The sequence below is a fragment of the Macaca nemestrina genome, chromosome 2 (genome assembly GCF_043159975.1).
Source record: "Macaca nemestrina isolate mMacNem1 chromosome 2, mMacNem.hap1, whole genome shotgun sequence".
In the NCBI taxonomy this organism is placed as follows: domain Eukaryota; kingdom Metazoa; phylum Chordata; class Mammalia; order Primates; family Cercopithecidae; genus Macaca; species Macaca nemestrina.
In genome coordinates this window covers 102,562,625-102,569,780 of record NC_092126.1, presented here as the reverse complement: position 1 = coordinate 102,569,780, position 7,156 = coordinate 102,562,625, and the positions used below count along the sequence as shown (strand labels likewise).

General features: G+C 44.0%; 1 pseudogene; it reads right to left on the bottom strand.

Annotated features, from left to right (window-relative positions):
- Positions 1–4,783: 4,783 nt before the first annotated feature.
- On the bottom strand, positions 4,784–6,169 carry LOC105480225 (putative elongation factor 1-alpha-like 3; annotated as a pseudogene).
- Positions 6,170–7,156: the final 987 nt, after the last annotated feature.

The window sequence follows — 7,156 nt, the reverse complement described above, 5'->3', positions numbered from 1 at the left end:
TCCTGTCATCATGATGTCAGCTGGTTATTTTACAGACTTGTTTATTATTTATAGTGCTATAAATTTCCCTCTTAACACTGCTTCAGCTGCATCCCTGTGATTCTGGTACATTGTTTCTTGGTTCTCATTAGTTTCAAAGAACTTCTGGATTTCTGCCTTAATTTTATTATTTACCCAGTAGTCATTCAGGAACAGGTTGTTCAATGTAGTTGTGTGGTTTCGAGTGAATTTCTTCATCTTGAGTTCTAATTTGATTTTGCTGTGATCTGAGAGACTGTTATGATTTCAGTTATTTTGCATATTTCAGTTATGTAGTTGCTTCACAGTGTCACTAGTCTGTGTCCTTTAGTGTGTTTTTGTAGTGGCTGGTAACAGTTTTTCCTTTTCATGTTTAGTGCTTCCTTCAGGAGGAGCTCTTGCAAGGTAGGCCCAGTGGTGACAAATTCCCTTAGCATTTGCTTATCTGAAAAGGATCTCATTTTTCCTTCTCTTATGAAGCTTAGTATGGCCAGATATTAAATTCTGGGTTGGTAATTCTTTTCTTTAAGAATGTTAAATATTAGGCTGGGCGTGGTGGCTCATGCCTCTAATCCCAGCACTTTGGGAGGCCGAGGCGGGCGGATCACAAGGTCAAGAGATCGAGACGATCGTGGCTAACACAGTGAAACCCCGTCTCTACTAAAAATACAAAAAATTAGCCGGGCATGGTGGTGCTTGCCTGTAGTCCCAGCTACTCAGAGGCTGAGGCAGGAGAATGGCGTGAACCCGGGAGGCGGAGCTTGCAGTGAGCCGAGATTGCGCCACTGCACTCCAGCCTGGGTGACAAAGCGAGACTCCGTCTCAAAAAAAAAAAAAGAATGTTAAATATTGGCCTCCAATCTCTTCTGGCTTATAGGGTTTCCACTGAGAGGCCCACTGTTACTCTGATGGGCTTCCATTTTTAGGTGACATGGCCTTTTTCTCTGACTGCCCTTAACATTTTTTCCTTTATTTTGACCTTGAAGAATTTGATGATTATATATCTTAGGGTTGATCTTCTCATGGAGTATCTTACTGGGTTCTCTGAGTTTCCTGTATTTGAATGTTGGCCTGTCTTGCTAGGTTGGGGAAGTTTTTCTGGATGATGTCCTGAAGTATGTTTTCCAACTTGGTTCTGTTCTCCCTGTCTCTTTCAGGTACCACAATCAGTCCTAGATTCAGTCTTTTTACATAATCCCATATTTCTCAAATCGTTTGTTAATCCTTTGTTATTATTTTTTCTTCATTCTTGTTGGTCTGTCTTATTTCAGAAAGATAGTGTTCAACCTCTGAGATTCTTTTCTCTGCTTGGTCTATCCTGCTATTGATACTTGTTATTGCATTGTGAAGTTCTCATGTTGTGTTTTTCAGCTCCATCAGGTCAGTTATCTTCCTCTCTAAACTAGCTATTCTAGTTAGTAGCTCCTGTATTTTTTATTGTGATTCTTAGCTTCTTTGCGTTTGGTTACAACGTGCTCCTTTAGCTCAGTAAAATTTGTTATTACCCATCTTCTGAAGCCTACTTCTGTCAATTCAGCCATCTCAGACTCTGCCCAGTTCTGTCCCCTTGCTGTAGAGTTATTGCGGTCATTTGGAGAAGAGGCACTCCACCTTTTTGAGTTTTCAGAATTGTTTTATTGATTCAGTGTCATCTTTGTGGGCTTATCTACCTGCAACCTTTGAGGTTGCTGACCTTTGAGTGGGCTTTTTTTGGGGTATTTTTGGTTGATGTTGTAGTTTTCCGTTTGTTTGTTTTTCTCTTAACAGGGCATTGACTTAGCAACCGTAGGGCTGCTGTGGTTTTCTGGGGGTCCACTCCAGACCCTAGTTGCCTCAGCTTTTCCTGTACCTGGAAGTATCATCAGTGAAGTCTGTGAAACAGCAAAGATGCCAGCCTGCTGTTTCCTCTGAAAGCTCTATCCCAGAGCGGTACTGACCTTTCCCTGGCCTGAACACTCTTGTAGGAGGTGTTTGGAGACCCCTTTTGGGAGGTCTCACTCAGTAGGGGGAATATAATTCAGGACACACTTACAGAAGCAGTCTGGCTGCTTTTTGGTGGAGCAGGTTTGCTGTGTTGGCAGGAGTACTCTTTGTCCAGATGCCTAGACTCTCCAGAGCTGGCAGGCTTGAACAACTGAGTCGACTGAACTGCAGATATGGAAGCCATCCCTGCCCCTTACCTTGCCCCAGTCAAGCTCCCTTCCAGGGAGAGATCAGGTCTTTATAAGCCTGGCTGGAGTAACTGCAGACTCCCCATAGGAAGGCCCCACCCAGTGAGGAGGACTTGATTGGTGTCTGCTTAAAGAGGCAGTCTGGGCACAATCTGGCTAGGCAAATGTGCTGCATTAGGGGGTCCCCTCCTTGCCCTGACCACCTGCACTCTCCAGAGGTGGCAGGCTGGAATACTGAGTTGACCGCACTACAGAAATAGTGCCCACCCTTCCTGGGGAAACTCCTTCCTTTCTCAGGCAGGCTCAGCCTGTTGCCCCTGGCTGGCTGGAATTTCAAGTCAGTGTGTCTTAACTTGTGAGGTGCTGTGGAAGAGAGGCCTGCAGAATGATACTTCTTGGCTCCCTGGATTCAGCCCCCTTCCTAGGGGAATGTATGAACAGATCTGCTGCCTCACCAGGGATTTGGGGGCTAGAGTATGTAAAAGTCTTGGGTCTCTGTGAGTGCCTGAGTGGCTACTCTGCCAAGACTCCACACAGCTCTCTGTATAGGACCCAAGGCCCTAGAGATATGGGCTCATGAGGGGATCTCCTGATCTGTGGGTTGCAAAGATCTGTGGGAGAAGCATGGTTTCCTGGGCAGGGTTGCATGATCATTCACCACTTCCTTTGGCTGGGGGTGGGGGTTTCTTTGCCTTTTGTGCTACTCCCAGGTGGGCCATTTCCCCAACCTGCTTTTCTTCATTCTCCTTAAGAATTCTCCTCTTTAAGCAGACCGCGATCAAGTCCTCCTCACTGGGTGGGGCCTTCCTGTGGGGAGCCTTCAGTTACTCCAGCCAGGCTTATAAAGACCTGATCTCTCCCTGGGAGGGAGCTTGGTGGAGGCAGGGCAGGGGGCAGGGACAGCTTCCATATCTACAGTTCAGTCGACTCAGCTGTTCAAGTTGATTGTCTAGTCAGTCCCATTGTCAGAACCTGGATATTTCAGTTGAAGGTGCTGTATCCACTTGCAGCTTTCCTTACTCTCTGTGAGTGCTGTGGGCCACAGCTGCTTCTGTTTGGCCATCACCACTGCAGGACAAGCCACTGAGTAAGGGACAGGGCTGCTCACAGTGGAAACCACAAAGTAGCTCATTCTGCTCAGCACCTCACTTACTACTTTGCCAGAGAGACAGGGTGAGGAGCAGATCCTGAGTGAGCTTCCCTCAATGTCTGTGGTCTCTTTCCAGCTACCTGTAGGAATCCTTAGATATCTATCATCTTAAATATTTATCTTTTCTTTTTACTATGAATATTCAAATTATTGTTTTCCAGCTATTTTGAAATGTTCAATTGATTAATGTTAACTATAGTCGCCCTACTGATCTATTGACTACCATCTTACTTCTATCTAACTGTATATTTGTATCCATTAATTAACCTGTCTTCATTCCCCCTGTAACCATACCTTTCCCAGCCTCTGGTAACCACCAGCCAACTTTCTATCTGCATAAAATCCACTTTTATAGCTCCCACATGTGAGTGAGAATATGTGATATATGTCTTTCTGTGCTTGGCTTATTTTACTTAACACGTTGATGCAAATGACAGGATTTCATTTTTTTAAATAGTTGAATAATGATTCATTGTGTGTGTGTGTGTGTGTGTGTGTGTGTGTGTGTGTGTATATATCTATATATATACCTGTTTTCCACTAAGGAGCACTTAGATCAATTCCATATTTTGACTGTTGTGAAAGGTGCTGCAATAAACATGGGAATGCAGATACCTCTTTGATGTGTTGATTTCCTTTCTTTTGGCTATATACCCAATAGTGAAATTGCTGGATCATATGGTAGTTCTATGTTTTTGTTTTTGTTTTACTTTTTCTTTTTTGAGATGGAGTCTTGCTCTGTCACCCAGGATGGAGTGCAATGGTGCCATCTCGACTCACTGCAATATCCACATGCTGGGTTCAAGTGATTCTCATGCCTCAGCCTCCCAAGTAGCTGGGATTACAGGCACCTGCCACAATGCCCAGCCAATTTTTTGTAGTTTTTGTAGAGACAGGGTTTCACCATGCTGGCCAGGCTGGTCTCGAACTCCTGACCTCAGATGATCCACCTGCCTCGGCCTCCCAAAGTTCTGGGATTACAGGCATGAGCCACCATGCCTGGTCTATTTTTTAGTTTTTTTGAGGAAACTCCACAAAGTTTTCCATAATGCTCTACTAATTTATCTTCCCATCAACAGTGTATGAGGGTTCCTCTTTCTCCACATCCATGCCAATATCTGTTACTTCCTTCCTTTTTTTTTTTTTTTTTTTCCTTCATTAAACCTTTTAATGGGTCTCAAAATTCTGTGACGGATTTTTGGTCAAGTTGTTTCCATTAAAAAGTACAGATTTTAAAAAATAATAATTTAAAACTGCCACACACAAAAAAGAAAATCAAAGTGGTCCACACAACATTCTCCTTTCTGTCTGAAGGTTTTATGATGCACTATTGTCATTAACCAGTCTCTTAGTGCTAAACTTAAATGGCCAATTGAAACAAACAGTTCTGAGACCATTCTTCCACCACTGATTAAGACCGGGTGGCAGGTATTAGGGATCATATTCACTTAGCCTTCTGAGCTTTCTGGGCAACTTGGTGACCTTGCCAGTTCCAGCAGCCTTCTTGTCCACCGCTTTGATGACACCCACGGCAACTGTCTGTCTCATATCACGAACAGCAAAGCGACCCAGAGGTGTTTAGTCTGAGAAGCTCTTGACACACATGGGCTTGCCAGGAGCCATATCAATGATGGCAGCATCATCAGACTTCAAGAATTTAGGGCCATCTTCTGGCTTTTTACCAGAACAGCGATCAATCTTTTCCTTCAGCTCAGCAATCTTGCATGCAATGTGGGCCATGTGGCAATCCAGCACAGGGGTATAGCCAGCGCTGACTTGGCCTGGATGGTTCAGGATAATCACCTCAGCAGTGAAGCCAGCTGCTTCCATTGGTGGGTCGTTTTTGCTGTCACCAGCAACGTTGCCATGATGAACATCCTTGACAGACACATTCTTGGCATTGAAGCCCACGTTGTGCCCAGGAAGAGCTTCACTCAAAGCTTCATGGTGCATTTTGACAGATTTTATTTCTGTTGTAACATTGACTGGAGCAAAGGTGACCACCATACCAGGTTTGAGAACACCAGTCTCCACTCGGCCAACAGGAACAGTACCAATACCACCAATTTTGTGGACATCCTGGAGGGGCAGGCACGAGGGCTTGTCAGTTGGATGAGTTGGTGGTAGGATGCAGTCCAGAACCTCAAGCAGCGTGGTTCCACTGGCATTGCCATCCTTCTGGGTGACTTTCCATCTCTTGAACTAAGGCATGTTATCACTTGGCTCCAGCATGTTGTCACTATTCCAATTAGAAACTGGCACAAATGCTACTGTGTCGGGGTGTAGCCAATTTTCTTAATGTAAGTGCTGACTTCCTTAATGATTTCTCATATCTCTTCTGGCTGTAGGGTGGCTCGGTGGAATCCATTTTGTTAACACCAACAATTAATTGTTTCACACCCAGTGTGTAAGACAGAAGGGCATGCTCTTGGGTCTGCCAGTTCTTGGAGATACCAGTTTCAAATTCACCAACATCAGCAGTAACAATCAGGACAGCACAGCCAGCCTGAGATGTCCCTGTAATCATGTTTTTGATGAAGTCTCTGTGTCCTGGGGCATCAATGATAGTCACATAGTACTTGCTTGTATCAAATTTCCACAAGGAGATATCAATAGTGATACCACGTTCACGCTCAGCTTTCAGCTTATCCAAGAACCGAGCATACTTGACGGAGCCCTTTTCCATCTCAGCAGCCTCCTTCTCAAATTTTTCAATGGTTCTTTTGTCGATGCCACCACATTTGTAGATCAGATGACCAGTTGTGGTGGACTTGCCCAAATCTACGTGTCCAATGACAACAATGTTGATATGAGTCTTTTCCTTTTCCATTTTTGCTTTTAGGGGTAGTTTTCATGACACCTGTGTTCTGGTGGCAGATCCGGTGTGAAAAAGCTCCTTTCTTTTTGATAAAAGCCATTTTAACTGTGGTGAGATGGTATCTCACTGTACGGTTTTTGTCTTTTTTTTTTTTTTTTTTTTTTTTTTTTTTTGAGCCGAAGTCTTGCTCTGCTGCTGAGGCTGGAGTACAGTGGTGTGATCTCAACTCACTGCAACTTCTGCCTCCTGAATTCAAGTGATTCTCCTGCCTCAGCCTCCCTAGTAGCTGGGATTACAGGTGAATGCCACCATGCCCGGGTATTTTCTGTATTTTTAGTAAAGACCGGCTTTCCCCATGTTGGCCAGGCTGGTCTTAAACTCATAACCTCAAGTGGTCCGCCTGCCTCGGCCTCCTAAACTGCTGGGATTACAGACATGAGCCACTGGGCCCAGCCTCATTGCAGTTTTGATTTGCAAATCTCTCATGATTAGTGATGTTCAGCATTTTAAAACTATACCTCTTGGCCATTTGTATGTCTTCTTTTGAGAAATGTCTATTCAGATCTTTTGCCTTCCTCCCCTTTTTTTGAGAGATGGGGTCTCACTCTGTTGCCCAGGCTTGAGGGCAGTGGCATGATCATAGTTCACCATAACCTTGAAATCCTGGGCACAAATGATCCCTCTGCTTCAGAATCCCAAAGTGCTAGGATTATTGCCCATTTTAAAATGTAATTATTTGCTTTTTACCTATTAAGTTGTTTGAGCTTGTTATATATTTTGGTTATTAATTCCTTGTCTGAGGGATAGTTCACATATATTTTCTCCCATTCTGTGGGTTGTTCCTTCAGTTTGTTGATGGTTTCATTTGCTGCGCAGAAACTTTTTAGTTTAATATAGTTCCATTTATCTGTTTTTGTTTTTGTTGGTGGTGCTTTTGAGGTCTTAACTATAAAATCTCTGCCTACACAACTGTCCTCAAGTGTTTCTCTTATATTTCCC